This window comes from Felis catus, chromosome A2 (genome assembly GCF_018350175.1).
Source record: "Felis catus isolate Fca126 chromosome A2, F.catus_Fca126_mat1.0, whole genome shotgun sequence".
Lineage (NCBI taxonomy): Eukaryota > Metazoa > Chordata > Mammalia > Carnivora > Felidae > Felis > Felis catus.
The window spans coordinates 121932674-121949668 of NC_058369.1; the positions used below are offsets into that span (position 1 = coordinate 121932674).

The window sequence follows — 16995 nt, forward strand, 5'->3', positions numbered from 1 at the left end:
AGGCGATTCTAAGGTGCAGGCAGGACTGAGACACCCTAAGGAGGGAATTGGTGATTCTGCAGATGCTCAAGTTCGTCCCTCTGAACTTTCCCTGCATTCCTCAAACTGTCTGCACTTTTCCGACTCATTTCACCTGTAGCTCCTCTGTTACGGAACCAGGCTGGAACGCTGGCGGAGAAACCAAGCAGCACTCGGAGATCTTGGTGGATTGGAGATTTATTTAGCACCGGCAGGCCCAGAGGAGACCGTTTCTCCAAAGATCTGAGCCCCAAATGGAAGCGGGAAGGGCAATTTATAGCTGTCAGCTTCCGCATTCGTGGCGGGCTTTCGAGCGCGTGCGTGGCAAACAGGGCAAGAAGAACCCGGAAGAGGGGTCTCTAAGCCAGAGACCAGAGCTTGTTTTAGCCCCATCGGCCATCTTTGGCGTACTTTATTCACTTCTCCAACATTTCCCCCCGCTTTGATGCCTTTTAAAAAAACTTTTAGCAGTCATCACCTTTCAGTTTTACAGGTTGGTACTCTCGGAAGGCTAAGATATGTGTAGTAGTTTGGCAAGCAACAGAGTTTTCAATAAAACGTACCACGGCATTCAGTATACAGGGCCCGATGGATACAAGTAAAATTATGGAGAGGAGGGGCCCCTCCAGGGCAGGAAGCCAGGATGCCCAATCTGTGAGATTCCATCCTTCTTATTGATTGATACTTTCCTGTTGCCTACGTTGATTTTTTTTTTTTTAGTTCCTTAACCTTAGTTGTAACTGTTCCTGATTGGTTTACGAAATAGCAACATTCCTCCCCCAGAAAGATGCAGATCCCTCTTTTTGTCTGAAGTGACGAGGTGGAGGGACTTGCCGATTTTGGAGGGTCACTGCCGCCAGAGAGTTTGTTTGGCTTTGTAAGGTTACCAGAGAATCTGCCACCCGTCCCATGTCTTCATTTATCTCTTGAGATAGTCTATGGTATAGTCCTACAGATGAACCTATGCCCCCAATTCTGGTTCCTATTCCTGTCGCAATTCCTGCTCCTATCAGAACGGGTAGCAGGATTGCCTGTTTAGCCAGGGACTTGGGGCTAACGGCTGTTAGGAACTGATCTTCAGTGTATACGGATACCTCTGGGGTTAGGAAGATGGAATAACATATCTGAGTCCAGTTGGCCTCTAAGCATTGGTAGACCGAATTAGAACACAGATAGAACACCCCAGGGGTTGAACATAGGGTTCAAATATAACCTTCTTCTTTAAGGTTATATTTTTTGCACATAGAGAGGTACCATTCATACCTTCAGGGACTATACAGGTTAGATTGTCGGCATTTGTGAGATGGACCCCAGTGGCCAGGGGTCCAATTAAGACAGAGGTGTTGGTTTTGAGATTTTCAGGAGCTTCCCAGGTCAAAGGGATGGGAGCGGCTAAGTGAGCCCTCCGGCTGAGGGGCAAGCACATCCAACAGGTTTGGGTGTGATTATGTATTTTATGGAGGACTTGTAGTGTTGGCCCAACGCTGGAGTGGGGAATTGGTAAGCATCTGATTGAGGGCTGAAAGGTTCAAACCCTGGTAGGCTGCCCAGGGAGCGGTTGCCTTTACGGCTTGTATTACCCCATCCTGGCTATCCTTTATAACTTTTTGAAGGGCCCTGTCTTGCACCCCTCCCCCGTCCGAGATCCCCCACTGAGGAAGGTAACTGTAGCAAGCTCGCTTCCCTCTCTGGAGGCCCTTGTTGTGACATGGGTTCCTGATATTTTGGGTTATCTCTACGGTCCAATACTTAGCCCTTGGGGCACTGGGTGACCGACAGAGAGTGGGTGTTTCTCCCTGGTAGCAATCTTTGTGGAGGGAGGTGAAGGTGCTGAATGCCCTTGACCCCCTTATTGTCATATAACAATCCTGGGGGCAAAGTGGCTAAGCGGCAGTTGTGAGGGTGAGAGACGTTATCATAATATACAGGCAATACTTAATAATCTTCCCATCCAGAGGAGGTATGTGAGATCCAGCATGCGTCTTTTGTCCCATGTCTAGCTTGTTGATGCAGTCTCTATCAGCCCAACAGTAAGAAGTAAGATCAGGGCTATGACACCAGTAAGGGGCAAGGGCTGGCAGAGTTGCATCTGAACCCCTGGGCTTGGTCCATGGGTTGATTTCTCAAGCTTCTGCCATGTACAGGCCAGCCAGCTTCCGGGCTGTGGCTGGAGCAGGGCTGGAGGTCTCAGGGGCCAGTTTCCCTTTTGAGGGTCAGTTTAAGCAGGTTGACTGGATCTGGATCACTTTGCCAGGTTGTGGGTTCTTCTGAGTTGGCCTTCTTAACTCTGGAGTGATGGACCGACCCAAGGGGTGATACCTGAAACTTTAAGGGCTGTAGGAGTTGTTAGAATAACAGTATGAGGCCCAGTCCACCATGGCTTAAGACGTTCCCTCTTTCAATCTTTGACCCATACAGAGTCTTCTAGCAGAAAGGGGTGAACGGGGGTCCCTAAGGAAGTTGGGGCCCTCTCTATGGTGTATCTCTATAACTTGTTTAGGACTGCCCCCGAGGTCTGGAGCTGTTCTCTTATTCCCTTGTCTTCAATCTGGTGTAGGTCTCCTGGGAGTTTTTTTTTAAACATGGGGTGGGGGTCGCCCATATAATAACTCGAAAGGGGAGAATCCTAGTGCCCCAGGCGTGCATCGGGCACACAAGGGGGCCAGTGGTAGAAAATCTGGCCATGGGAGATTAGTCTCTTGGTGGAACTTAGCCAGGGTTTCCTTGGAGGGTGCGATTCATCTGCTCTACTTTCCCTGAGCTCTGGGGTCAGTAAGCAGGTGTGCAGTTTCCAGGTAATGTTGAGGGACTTTGTCAGGGTTTGTATAATGTCTGCCACAAATGCAGGTCCCTTATCACTGTGTATGGTTAAGGGTAGGCCAAACCGAGGCACAATCTCCCATAGAAGAGCTTTGGCCACCTCGCGACTTCGTTCCGTCTGGTCGGGAATGCTTTGACCCATCCCGAATATGTACAGATTATTACAGGCAGATTATATGCAGATTATTACAAACAGGTACCTGAACCCTTTATTTGGTTGTATGTCGGTAAAGTCCACCTCTAAGTCTTCGAAAGGGGCAGCCCCCATCCTTTGTGGGCCAGGCGGGGGCCGAGGGGCAGATCGAGCATTGTTTTTGGCACACGTTACACATTGTTCACGGACAGCTTGGCATAATGCCGGCAGCTGGCTGATACAGTAGGTCTTTTTGAGGAGGGCCTCTAGAGCAGTTTTTCCTTGGTGCCTGAGTTGGTGATATTCCTTCACTAGGTGTCTTCCCATAGATGACAGGACAAAGATGTGCCCATTTGGCATGACCCACCATCCCTCTTTGTTTAGTGTGCCTCCTTCTGTCGAGGCCCAACTTTTCTTCTCGTTTGTATACAGGGGTGGGGAGACTTCCCTCTGGGGCGCGAGAGTCATAGTGTAGGTAGGAGCTTCACCTGGGTCACCACAGGCGGCTACGCTCGCTGTTTTGTCAGCCAGGTGATTTCCTTGAGTTCTGGGGTTGTCTCCTTTCTGATGTCCCTTACAGTGTAGGATAGTTACCTTGTCTGGCAGCCATACAGCCTCAAGAAGCTTTAGTATTTAGTATTTTTGATAGTTTTCCCTGCAGCAGTAAGGAGGCCTTTTTCTTTATAGATGGCCCCATGTACATGCACAGTAGCGAAGGCATACCGGGAATCAATGTAGATGGTAACTCGTTTACCTTTGCTAAGGATGAGGGCTCAGGTTAAGGCTTACAGTTCAGCTAGTTGTGCCGACCATCCTTCCGGCAAGGCCTTGGTTTCCAGAACTTCGGTGGTTGTGGTTACTGCATATCCTGCTCTACGGCTGCCCTTTTGTAAATAGCTGCTCCCATCACTGAACAGGGTGATCTCCGGGCTTGTTATAGCCTGGTCTTGGAGGTCCAGGCGGCTGGCGTAGACTTCATCCACTACTTGGGAACAGTCATGGTCGGGTTCTCCCTCCTCCGTGGGAAGGAAGGTGGCTGGGTTTGGTATTCTTACTGTTTCAAGAGTGACCCTTGGGTTTTCACAGAGAAGGCCTTGATATTGTGCCAGCCGAGAACTGGAGAGAAAACTAGATCACCGGGTGCTCATGAGGGACATGACCGCGTGTGGGACGTTAACATTAAGTGTTTGTCCCAGTGTGAGTTTGTCCGCCTCCTTGATGAGCAGGACTGTGGCTGCCAGCACTCTGAGGCACGGTGTCCGTCCTGCAGCCACAGGATCAAGCTTTTTTGACAGGTAGGCTACTGGCCTCTCTCCAAGTTTGGAGAGAAGATCCCAGCCCAGGAGAGGAATCAGGCAGCCAGGTAAGTAGAAGAACTCATGTCGGACCTTGTGACCCCCAAGTTCACATTGTCGAGCTTGACAGAAGGGCTATTGTATTGCCTGTGTCCTACTAGCCCCAAGCATGGTTGCTGTTTTTTGGCTGAAAGGGGCCACCGGGGAAGTGACAACCAAGTGTTCAGCCACAGTGTCAACCATGAAAGTTATTGTTCAGCCCCCTACTTTTTTTTTTTAATTTTTTAAATTTACATCCAAATTAGTTAGCATATGTTGCAACAGTGATTTCAGGAGTAGATTCCTTAAGCCCCTTACCCATTTAGCCCATCCCCCCTCCCACAACCCCTCCAGTAACCCTCTGTTTGTTCTCCACATTTAAGAGTCCCTTATGTTTTGTCTCCCTCCCTGTTTTTATATTATTTTTGTTTCCCTTCCCTTATGTTCATCTGTTTTCTCTCTTAAAGTCCTCATATGAGTGAAGTTACATGATATTTGTCTTTCTCTGACTAATTTCGCTTAGCATAATACCCTCCACTTCCATCCATGTAGTTGCAAATGGCAAGATTTCATTCTTTTTGATTGCCGAGAAATACTCCATTGTATATATCTATACCACATCTTATTTATCCATTCATCCATCGATGGACAGTTGGGCTCTTTCCATACTTTGGCTATTGTTGATAGTGCTGCTATAAACATGGGGGTGCATGTGTCCCTTTGAAACAGCACACTTGTATCCCTTGGATAAATACGTAGTAGTGCAATTGCTGGGTCGTAGGGTAGTTCTATTTTTAATTTTTTGAGAAACCTCCATACTGTTTTCCAGAGTCACTGCACCAGCTTGCATTCCCACCAACAATGCAAAAGAGATCCTCTTTCTCCACATCCTCACCAACATCTGTTGTTGCCTGAGTTGTTAATGTTAGCCATTCTGACAGGTATAAGGTGGTATCTCATTGTGGTTTTGATTTGTATTTCCCTGATGATGAGTGATGTTGAGCATCTTTTCATGTGTTGGTTGGCCATCTGGATGTCTTCTTTGGAGAAGTGTCTATTCATGTCTTTTGCCCATTTCTTCACTGGATTATTTATTTTTTGGGTGTTGAGTTTGATAAGTTCTTTATAGATTTTGGATACTAATCCTTTACCTGATATGTCATTTGCAAATATCTTCTCCCATTCTGTCACTTGCCTTTTAGTTTTGCCGACTGTTTCCTTTGCTGTGCAGAAGGTTTTTATTTTGATGAGGTCCCAATAGTTCATTTTTGCTTTTGTTTCCCTTGCCTCCAGAGACGTGTTGAGTAAGAAGTTGCTGCGGCCAAGATCAAAGAGGTTTTTGCCTGCTTTCTCCTCGAGGATTTTGATGGCTTCCTGTCTTACATTTAGGTCTTTCATCCATTTTGAGTTTATTTTTGTGTATGGTGTAAGAAAGTGGTCCAGGTTCATTCTTCTGCATGTCGCTGTCCAGTTTTCCCAGCACCACTTGCTGAAGAGACTGTCTTTATTCCATTGGATATTCTTTCCTGCATTGTCAGAGATTAGTTGGCCATATGTTTGTGGGTCCATTTCTGGGTTCTCTATTCTGTTCCACTGGTCTGAGTGCCTGTTTTTATGCCAGTACCATACTGTCTTGAGGATTACAGCTTTGTGGTACAGCTTGAAGTCTGGGATTGTGATGCCTCCTGCTTTGGTTTTCTTTTTCAAGATTGCTTTGGCTATTCGGGATCTTTTCTGGTTCCATACACATTTTAGGATTGTTTGTTCTAGCTCTGTGAAGAATGCTGGTGTTAGTCTGATAGAGATTGCACTGAATATGTAGATTGCTTTGGGTAGTATTGACATTTTAACAACATTTGTTCTTCCTATCTAGGAGCATGGAGTCTTTTTTCCATTTTTTTTTTTTGTGTCTTCTTCCATTTCTTTCATAAGCTTTCTATAGTTTTCACTGTATACATTTTTCACCTCTTTGGTTAGATTTATTCCTAGGTATTTTATGGTTTTTGGTGCAATTGTAAATGGGACTGATTCCTTGATTTCTCTTTCTGTTGCTTCATTGTTGGTGAATAGGAATGCAACCGATTTCTGTGCGTTGATTTTATATACTGCAACTTTGCTGAATTCATAAATCGGTTCTAGCAGTTTTTGGCAGAATCTTTTGGGTTTTCCATATAGAGTCTCCTCCTGGGTGGTCTGGATGTCTTTTATTTCTTTGTGTTGTCTGATTGCAGAGGCTAAGACTTCCAATACTAGGTTGAATAACAGTGGTGAGAGTGTACATCCCTGTCTTGTTCCTGACCTTAGGGGGAAAGATCTGATTTTCCCCATTGAGGATGATATTAGCATTGGGTCGTTCATATGTAGCTTTTATGATTTCAAGGTATGATCCTTCTATCCCTACTTTCTTGAGGGTTTTTATCAAGAAAGGATGCTGTATTTTGTCAAATGCTTTCTCTGCATCTATTGAGAGGATCATACAGTTCTTGTCCTTTCTTTTATTGACATGATGAATCATGTTAATTGTTTTGAGGATATTGAACCAGCCCTCCATCCCAGGTATAAATCCCACTTGGTCATGGTGAATAATTGTTTTAATGTATTGTTGGATCTGGTTGGCTAATATCTTGTTGAGGATTTTTGCATCCATGTTCATTAGGGAAATCGGTCTATAGTTCTCCTTTTTAGTGGGGTCTCTGGTTTTGGAATCAAGGTAATGCTGGCCTCATAGAAAGAATTTGGAAGTTTTCCTTCCATTTCTATTTTTTGAAACAGCTTCAAGAAAATAGGTGTTAACTAAATGTTTGGTAGAATTCCCCTGGAAAGCCATCTAGCCCTGGACTCTTGTTTTTTGGGGAGATTTTTGATTACTAATTCTATTTGTTTACTGGTTATGGGTCTGTTTCTATTTCTTCCTTTTTCAGTTTTGCTAGTGTATATGTTTCTAGGAATTTGTCCATTTCTTCCAGATTGCCCATTTTATTGGCATATAATTGCTCATAATATTCTCTTATTGTTTTTATTTCTGCTGTGCTGGTTGTGATCTCTCCTCTTTCATTCTTGACTTATTTGGGTCCTTCCCTTTTTCTTTATGATCAAACTGGCTCGTGGTTTATCAATTTTATTAATTCTTTCAAAGAACCAGCTTCTGGTTTCATTGATCTGTTCTGTTTTGTTTTGTTTTGGTTTTGGCTTTGGTTTTGATAGCATTAATTTCTGCTGTAATCTTTATTATTTCCTGTCTTCTGCTGGGTTGGGGTTTTATTTGCTGTTCTTTTTCCAGCTCTTTAAGGTGTAAGGTTAGGTTGTGTATCTAAGATCTTTCTTCCTTCTTTAGAAGACCTGGATTGCTATATATTTTCCTTTTATGACCGCCTTTGCTGCATCCCAGAGGTTTGGGGTTGTGGTGTTATCATTTTCATTGGCTTCCATGTACTTTTTAATTTCCTCTTTAACTTCTTAGTTGTCAGCCCCCTACTTTCATTTTGACTGTGGGCTCATGCAGCCCAGAGAGAAAAAGCCCGGTCCCCCTCAGTCCGATTCTATCCTGGCCAGACTAACGAGGTTCTCTCCTCGAGGTTCTTCCCGATATTGGCTGGGTTTTGAGGGCCCCTTCCAATTTGGACATTCATTCTTCCACTGTCCCTTCTCTTTGCAGTATACACATTGGTCCTTTGCTAAGGGGGCTCTGGGCTTCCCCTCTTTTGATGGCTGGGGTCTTCCAATCTTTGCAGTGTCTGTTTTAGTGTTGCTGCGAGAAGACTGGCCTTCTCTTTTAGTCTCTCTGCTTCTTTCAGCTGCGACTTCTCTGTTTACGAAAACTTTATTGGCGACCTCTATCAGCTGAGTGATATTCATCCCAGCAAATCCCTCTAACTTCTGGACTTTTCTTCTGATATCTGGGGCAGCCTGTGCCACAAAGGAGGTATTTACCATTTGTTGACTTTCTGGTGCCCCATGTTCAAACGGGATGTATGCATGATATGCCTACATAGTTTTTTACAGTAGTCTCTGGGAGACTCCCCAGGCTGCTGTGTGACTGACGATATTTTAGTCATGTTCATGGGCTTTTTTGTTCCAGCTCAGATTCCCCAAAGGAGGGTTTCCTGATATCACCAGATATGGCCTTGTCCTTCTTCTGTCGTGAAATCCCATGTTGGGCGTTCTTCAGGCACAGCAGCTTGAGCCCAGACAGCAGGGTCATTGATCCCTGGAGGTGTGTGATTTTTTAGATACTGTCGTGTTTCTATTCTTCTTCTTTTTTCTGTATTAAACAGAGTATGGAGTAACTGTTGACAATCTTCCCAAGTCGGTTGGTGGGTCTGGAAGAGGGACTCCATCAAGTCGACTGTTGCTTGTGGCTTTTCAGAGTATGATGGAGTGTTGTGTTTCCCATTGAGGAGGTTGGTTGTAGAGGAAGGTTGATAATACATCATGGAACGGCTGGCTGGACTGTTCCATCCTCATTCTGTCTTTCAGGCTCTCTCATCTCCCTTACAGGCATTTGGAGAGTGTCAGGTCTGGGTCTGGGGCACAGTCTGGCTGCTGGCCCTGGTTGGGGAGGGTTCTCCGGGTCTGGGAGTAGAGGAGAGATGGGCGGCACATCTGTCTGTCCGGTGGAGGAGAGACAGACAGAGGAGGAGTTTCAAGCTTAGGGTCAGCGGGGAGGGAGCCCGGTGAGTCATATGGTGGTGGAAAGACGGGATCTTCCTCCAGGTCTCCTGAAAACACTAGGGGAGCAGTAGGTTGCTTCTTTGGTTTCCTGGGTGAGTCTCTTGATAAGGCAGCTAAAACCTTTGCCTGACTCTGCTTGCTATGGATGAATTGCACCCAAGGTGGAGGATTGGGCAATTTCAAGCCAGAAGTCAATGTATGGAAATTGATCAGGGTGACCTGGGTTCCCAGTGACCATCAGCCAATCCCACTGTGCCACTGGAGCATCTAATGTCCCTTCCGGGGGCCATCCTACATTGAACATGGGCCATTCTAGTTCACAAAAGGTCCTTAACTTCCTGGGTGTCATTTTCACCCCATAATTGCCTGAAAATCCCTTTGAAAAATGTTTTCAGCATGGCCTCTAAAATCACAGGCTTATTCTGTTTTGATCCCATTATTAATTCCTTTCTTGTGTTCAGTGTGGAGGAGACAGACAAAGGGAGGGTATCCCGTCAAACGAGAGGACCAATCAGATACTCCACTGGTCATATTCAGGAGGGAAACTTTAGGTGAGGCTTGGCCGAAGTGGACTCAGCTTTGTGACTTGCGATCGGAGTCTAATCCAATGCCACCCTGGACCGTATGCCTTTCACCGCCACACAGGTGAGCCCACTCAGACTCCATAGACTTTTGGGGACCTTAAGGGTGCTCGTCAGTGGAGCTACAAACTCGAACTCAACTGGCAAGTCTGGCCGAGCCACACATACGCACCAGAGGCTATTACATTCCCTCCCACAAATTTTTCTACCTGTGAGACCACTAAGGTCTCTGGGGAGTGATCAGGTCCCCCTTCCCTCCTTTTGGGTGGGCCTGACTACTTTGGGGCCCTGGCCTTACCGGTTCCAACATCCTGTCCAGGTCCTCACCTACAAGGTCTCTTTGAGTCCCAGGAGAATGAGGGAGCAGGCCGGCGGGAGGCGACCAAACAGGAGACTGCCGAAATCCAGGCAGGACGCCCATTCTCCTTTGCGATCCCTCGTTCCATCACCGCCTAGCCGTTTTCCCAAACCAGTGGCAACAATGGGCCAGAGCATTCTCAGTCAGGGAACCAAATATGTTACAGAACCAGGCTGGAACACTGGCAGAAAAACCAAGCGGCACTTGGAGATCTTGGTGGATCAGAGATTTATTTAACACCGGCGGGCTCAGAGGAGATCGTTTCTCCAAACAGCTGAGCCCCCAGTGCAAGTGGGAAGGGTAATTTATAGTTGTCAGCTTCTGTATTCCTGGCAGGTTTTCGCGCCTGCGGCAAGAAGAACCCAGAAGAGGGGTCTCTAAGCTAGAGACCAGAGCTCGGTTTAGTCCCGGTGGGCCATCTTTGGCGCGGTACTTTATTTATTTCTCCAACACTTCCAGGGAAGCTTTGCATACTGCCCACAAACAGTACCCCTTCTCTCTGAGCCTCCTCGCTCAAGGCGCGCCAGATCCCCAGGCAACTTCCCTGAGCGAAGCACCCCCAGCCGCGGGAACTTACTTGGGTTCCACGTGTAGAGACTTCACAACCGCTGGGAACCGGGGCGAGAGCCAGGTGCTCAGGGGAGCGCCGAGGCCCGGGAGCCACCAGCCAGGAGAGCGAGGAAACCCGGGAGCGGCGAGCCGGAGGAGCGCGGAGACCAGGAAGCCGCGAGCCGGGGGGAGCGCGGAGACCCGGGAGCGGCGAGCCCGGGGACCGGAGGCGCGTAGACCCGGGAGCGCTGGGGAGCTCACAGCACCAGCAGCTGCGGGAAGCGCTGGGCGGGTGCAGCCTTGCGCCCCGGCCCGGAACGGGAACTGGACGGGAGGGCACTTGCGGCCGCGCCCGCCTGCCTCGCCTGGCAGAGCAGAGGGGCGGAGGCGGTGCCGGCCGGACGGGGCGGGGTCGGCGCTGGGGCAGCTGGCTCGCGGGAAGTCTGGAGACGCGGCGCACAGAAAAGTGGCCGCGGGCAGCCCCAAGGCGCGCTCCGCGCTGGCCGAGAGCTGCCAGCCGCTGGCAGGGCCGAGTGGGCAGGCGGGAGAGTTGGCGCGGGGGTGACATTCTTGGGAACTCCTTGCGCCACGGTGGCCGCGAGTCCAGACCCTCCCCTTAATAGTATCAACCCAGATCCTGCAACCAGGGGCAAATCCTGGGCAAGACGGTGAAACTCTCGTTAAAATGGGACACGTGCGCCTGGATGAAAACTAGCTTGGAGGAATCAAACTTTTTACGACAGAGCATATACGTAGATTTATACTTTAAAAAATTTTTATTTATTTATGTATTTAATGTTTTCTTTATTTTTGAGCGAGACGGAGCATGAACTGAGTAGGGGCAGAGAGAGGGGAACAGAGGATCCGAAGCAGGCAACGTGCTGACAGCAATGAGCCCCATGCGGGCTGGAACTCGGGAGTGAGATCATGACCTCAGCGAGGCCTGGCCCTCAAATAAACGAGCCACCCAAGCGCCTCTAGATTTATACTTTTTAAAATCTAAGTCTTTCTTTCCGTTCTTAGATCTTTTCTTGACGGTGTACATTTTATACTGTATACATTAATCAGTGATGACTCATAAAGGAGTTTTTAAACACACTAATAAGTTGCCAATAAAATAGTTTTAAACGTTTTAAATGGAGAACGTCTACATAAAGCATACCTATAAAAAGTGGTCATTCACATTAAAATACACTCAGCCATGTGACCACAAATATGCATGAATATTTAAGTTCCTATCAAAAGGCTGCCTTCTGAGAGAAGTATGTTCATAACTCAAAAGTAAAACTTCGCAGGGTCGCCTGGGTGACTCAGTCGGTGGGGCCTCCGACATGGGCTGAGATCGTGATTTCCCAGTCGGTGAGCTGGGCCCCCAGACTGGCTCTGTGCTGAGAGCTCAGAGCCTGGAGCCCTGTTTCAGATTCTGTGTCTCCCTCTCTCTCTGCCCCTCCCCTGTTCATGCTCTGTCTCTCTCTGTCTCAAAAATAAATAAACGTTAAAAAAAATTTTTTTTAAAAAGTAAAACTTTGCAAAAATAAAATTGATGGGATACAAAGTACAACTTGTAAGGACCAACATGAAGACAACATACTAATCCTTTCAGTTTACCCTTGTAACCTCTGGTAGAAAATGTTTAAAAATTCTCTGTTCTTCTCCGATTCTGATATTTATCTTCCATGACTTTTAAACTCTCATATTTCCCATATACTGCTTCTGTGGCTGCATTCTGAGTAACTTCATTTCTGTCTTACCATTCCCCAATTATTTTGCAGATATTTTGTAGAGGTGTGCAGACCTCGCAACAGCTGGGAGCCCATCTGCTCTTTAACCCATCTGTGGTAGGCAGAACGGTGCACATCCCTCCCACCCCCCCCCACCGCCCCCATAATGTTCATGTCCTACACCTGGAAACTCTGAATATGAAAAGCAGAATTAAGGTAGCAGATGGAATTTAGGGTGCTAATCAGCTAACGTTGAGCTGGGAAAACTATGGTGGATTATCCAGGTGAGCCTTACGTAGTCATAGGGGTCCATAAAAATGAAGTGGGAGACAGAAAAAGGAGAATCAGAGAGATGGTAACCAGAGAAGGATTTGGCCTGATGTTGCTGGCTTTGAAGATGGAGGAATAGGGTTCTGAGCCAAGGACCATGGTGGTTTCTAGAAGCTGTAAAGGCAACAAAATAGATTCTTCCATTGAGCCTCGAAAGGAACAGTCTTGCTGACACTTTGATTTTTGGCACAATGTGACTCATTTCAGACTTCTGACCTCCAGAACTGTAAAAAAATTAATTTGTGTTGTTTTAAGCCACTAAATCTATGGTAACTTGTTACAGCAGCAATAGAAAACCAATACACCATCACTTAAGTTCTTCCTGTTAACAATATATTTACTTTCTCAACATCATGGTTCTATTTCTAGTACTCTTGGTCATTTTTAAAACTTTTTTAACGTTTATTTTTTTGAGAGACAGAGAGAGACAGAGCCTGAGCAGGGGCAGAGAGAGAAGGAGACACAGAATCTGAAGCAGGCTCCAGGCTCCAAGATGTCTGCACAGCCCAATTACAGGGCTTGAACCTATGAACTGTGAGATCATGACCTGAGCAGAAGTCAGACGCTCAACAGACTGAGCCGTCCAGGCGCCCCTCTAGTTTTCCAATAGTCTCCTGTTCTTTGCTAATTCCATCACTTGTTCTTTCTTTTCTTTCCTTCCTCCCTTCCTCCCTTCCTCTCTCTCTGTCCCTCCCTCCCTCTCTCTCTTTCTCTCTCTCCTTCTCTCTTTCTCTCTTCCTTTGTTTTCTTTCTCTCCTTCCTTCCTTCCTTCCTTCCTTCCTTCCTTCCTTCCTTCCTTCCTTCCTTCCTTCCTTCCTTCCTTAGTGGTGGGTTGGGCAGAGGGAGAGAAAGAATCCCAAACAGGCTCCATGCCCAGCACAGAGCCCGATGTGGCTCTCCAGCCCACAACTGTGAAGTCACGACCTGGGTGGAAATCAGAAGTTGGGTGCTTAACTGACTGGGCCACCCAGGTGCCCCAAATGCCATCACTTTAAAAAATACATAGTTATTTTTTTGTTTTGTTTTTCATTAAAATCTTTATTTTGAGATAATTACAAATTCACATGCAGCTGGAAGAAATAATGCAGAGAGATCCATTTACCCTTAACCCAATTTCTCCCAATGGTAGTATATTCCAGAATTACAGTGCAAGATCACAACCAGGGCATTGGCACTGATATGGTCAAGATACAAAACATTTCCATCATTACAAAGATGCCTCATGTTGCATTAAATCACCATTAAATCACCTTTGCACCTTTGTGTGGGTCTGGTTCTGGGTTCTGTTCCATTGGTCTATGTGTTTATCCCTTTGCCAGTATCATATAGTCTTGAAATGATTCTTCTCATTTTATTCTTCTTTTTCAAAATTGCTTTACCTACTCTAGTTCCTTTGACTTTCTACATAATTTTTTTTGTTTAATTTTTAATTTTTTTATTTTAGACAGGGGGAGGGGCAGAGGGAGAGAGAATCTCAAGCAGACTCCATGCCCATCACAGAGCCCAACACAGGTCTGGATCGCATGACCATGAGATCATGACCTGAGACAAAATCCAGAGTCAGACATTTAACTGACTGAGCCACCCAGGTGCATCATAATAAATTTTGGAAAATAATCTGGCTGGGACTTTTATGGGAATTGTTTTAAACCTGTACCAGAGAGAATTGACATCTTTACTGTGTTGAGCCTTCCAATCCATGAACATGGTATGTCGCTCCATTTATTTAGATCTTTGATTTCTTTCATCAGTGTTTTTTCGTCTTCAGCATATGAGGCTTACATATGCTTTGTAAGATTTACACTTAAGTATGTCATTTTTTTAAAAAATCAATTGTATATGTCGCAGGTAAGAATGTAAAATGGTTCAGCCAATGTGGGAAATAGTTTGATGGTTCCTCAAAAGGTTAAACAGAATTACCATATGATCCAGCAATTCCACTCCCAGGAATAAACCCCCGCAAAACTGAAAAAAAGATACTCAAGTTCTTGGAAAATAGTGGACTAAGTGAGATCCTAAGCTTACCTTGTCCCATGGGCACACCTAGATAACAGCCACGTCAGTGCATCCAATCCAGAAAGTGACCTGAAGACTGAGAGAACAGACATTCCACAGTTAATTGTAGAGATGATACATCAAAAAAGATAGGAGGGGCAGAGACGGGCTTGAGAACCAAAGTCCCAAGGAAACTAACCATAAATAGGAGGGATACCACAAGCATGGAGAACGGAAAGAAGCAGACCCTACTTTAGGTACTCTAGATATGGGGGACCTGCACTTAGAAGATGAGTCCCCATAACATTTGGCTTTGAAAACCAGTGGTGCTTAACTTCATGAGTCTTTATAACCAGAGGGGCTTAACTCCAAGTACTTTAAAAATCAACAGGCTGGAGGGTGATAGGAAACAGTACTCACTCTTAAAGAGACAGCATAACAAGAAGCCCCAATGAGACACAGCATAGAGACAGCAATTTGAAAAGCACCTGGGGTGTGCCCGAAGGAGGTTGATTTACTCATCCCAAAAGGTGTGCTGGAGGGGCAGGGATCTTTAGACTTCTCTAAGAATCAAAGAGCTGGCAGGAACCATTTCTCTCCACCTTCCCTTCAGTCTAGATAGCCAGACACCAGCAGGAAATAGCACCAACACTCTCCATCTACCTTGTTCATACCACATGACCCACCCCTACATTCTCCTGCAGATCTGCCCCATCCAACCTGCCCCATTAGGTAGAAGTCTCTCCAAAGAAGCTCCTGCTACATCTCATCCTGAAAGCAGCCCCTGCAAGACCATTGTCACTCCAAAGTGACTCCTGCCCAGAGAGAAGGGAAGATAACAACACACACCAGGACACTCACAATCCCAGAAGCCCAACATTATAACTGGTAGTGTAGAGAGAGTGCCCCGCTGATCAGTGCATCTGCAGCCCCTGCAGGCATCTGGCTTGATGTCTGGCCAACCCACCAACAAAAGCCTCTCATGGGATGAGGCAAGAAAAGCACCTTGCAGTTTGGTGCTACTGCAGCCCCAGAAAATGGGCTGAGGACAGGTATCTGGTCTGATTGCTGCCACCACCCCACTACAAGCCCATGACAGTCTCAGACTGACCCCTTAACAGCACAGTGATCAAACCTGGCCCACAACAGACAAAGTGACAACTGGACTGTAGGCAAACAAGGATCTGCCACAATGGTAGAGCACACAAAACTCACACAGGAGACACCCTGAAGTGCTTGGTTCTGGTGAGGAGGGGACATTGTGCTATAGGGTACTACAGGAACTCTTCTTCATAAGGTCACTCCTTTCAAGTTCAGGAGATGTAACTGAATTTCCTAATACATAAAAACAAACATGAGAGTTAGACAAAATGAAGAGACAGAGGAATATGTCCCAAAGGAAAGAAAAGGACAAAACCACAGCAAAAAAGCTAAATGAAATGGAGATAAGCAGTATGCCTGATTAAGGATTCAAAGTAATGGTCATAAAGATACTAGACTTGAGGAGCCTGGGTGGATCAGTTGGTTAAGCATCTGACTTTGTTTCAGGTCATGATCTCATGGTTCATGGGTTTGAGCCCCATGTTGGGCTCTTTGCTGACAGCTCAGAGCCTGGAGCCTGCTTCAGATTTTGTCTCCCTCTCTCTGCCCCTCCCCCCCCACACACACACTCTGTCTCACTCTGTCTCTCAAAAATAAATAAATATATTTTTTTAAAAAGATACTTATTGGACTTGAGAAAAGAGTGGAGGACCTCAGTGAGACCCTTTACAAAGAGATAAAAATATAAAAAAGAACCAACTGGAGATGAAGAACTCAATAACTGAAATTAAAAATATACAAGATGGAAACAATAGTAGAGTAGAAAAAGCAGAAGAATGGATCAACAACCTGGAGGACAGAGTAATGGAAAATAATCAAGCTGTACAGCAAAAACAAAAAAGAATAATAAAAAATGACAATAGGTTAGGGGGATTCAGAGACACCATCAAGTGTAATAACATTCACATTATAGGGGTCCCAGAAAGAGAAGAGAGAGAAAAGGGGGCAGAAAATTTATTTTTAAGAAATAATAGCTAAAAATTTCCCAACAAAATCAACCCAAGGAGATCCACACCAAGACAGGTAATAATGAAAATGGCAAAAAGCAGTGATTAGGAGAAAAATTTTAAAGCAGGAAGAAAAAAGAAAACAGTTACATACAAGAGGAACCCCATAAGGCTATCAGCCGATTTTTCAGCAGAAATTTTGCAGGACAGAAGGGAGTGGCATGACATATTCAAAGTGCCTAGCATTGATAGCAAGCTTATTCAGAATAGAAGGAGAGATAAAGAGTTTCCCAGACAAATAAAAGTTAAAGGAATTCATCACCACTAAACCAATCTTACAAGAAACATTAAACAGAATTATTTTATTTATTTTGAGAGAGAGAGTGAGAGCAAGGGAGGAGCAGAGAGAGAGAGAGGGAGAGAGACCACAGAGCCTA

At 45.8% G+C, this 16995-nt stretch overlaps 1 protein-coding gene across 8 annotated transcripts in view; it reads right to left on the reverse strand.

Moving 5' to 3' along the window:
• The window catches only part of NOD1 (nucleotide binding oligomerization domain containing 1), an 82624-nt gene extending 66695 nt beyond the window's left edge, over window positions 1–15929 (reverse strand). For 3 of the 8 annotated variants that reach the window (XM_003982904.6, XM_011280447.4, XM_045052555.1), the window contains exon 1: window positions 10493–10842. The gene's annotated coding sequence lies outside the window, so the exon portion shown is untranslated. Of the gene's footprint in view, window positions 1–10492; window positions 10848–14540; window positions 14608–15725 lie in introns of those variants that run through there. The other 5 variants (XM_019825650.3, XR_006594348.1, XM_019825648.3 and 2 more) reach the window with 4 other exon arrangements.
• Window positions 15930–16995: the final 1066 nt, after the last annotated feature.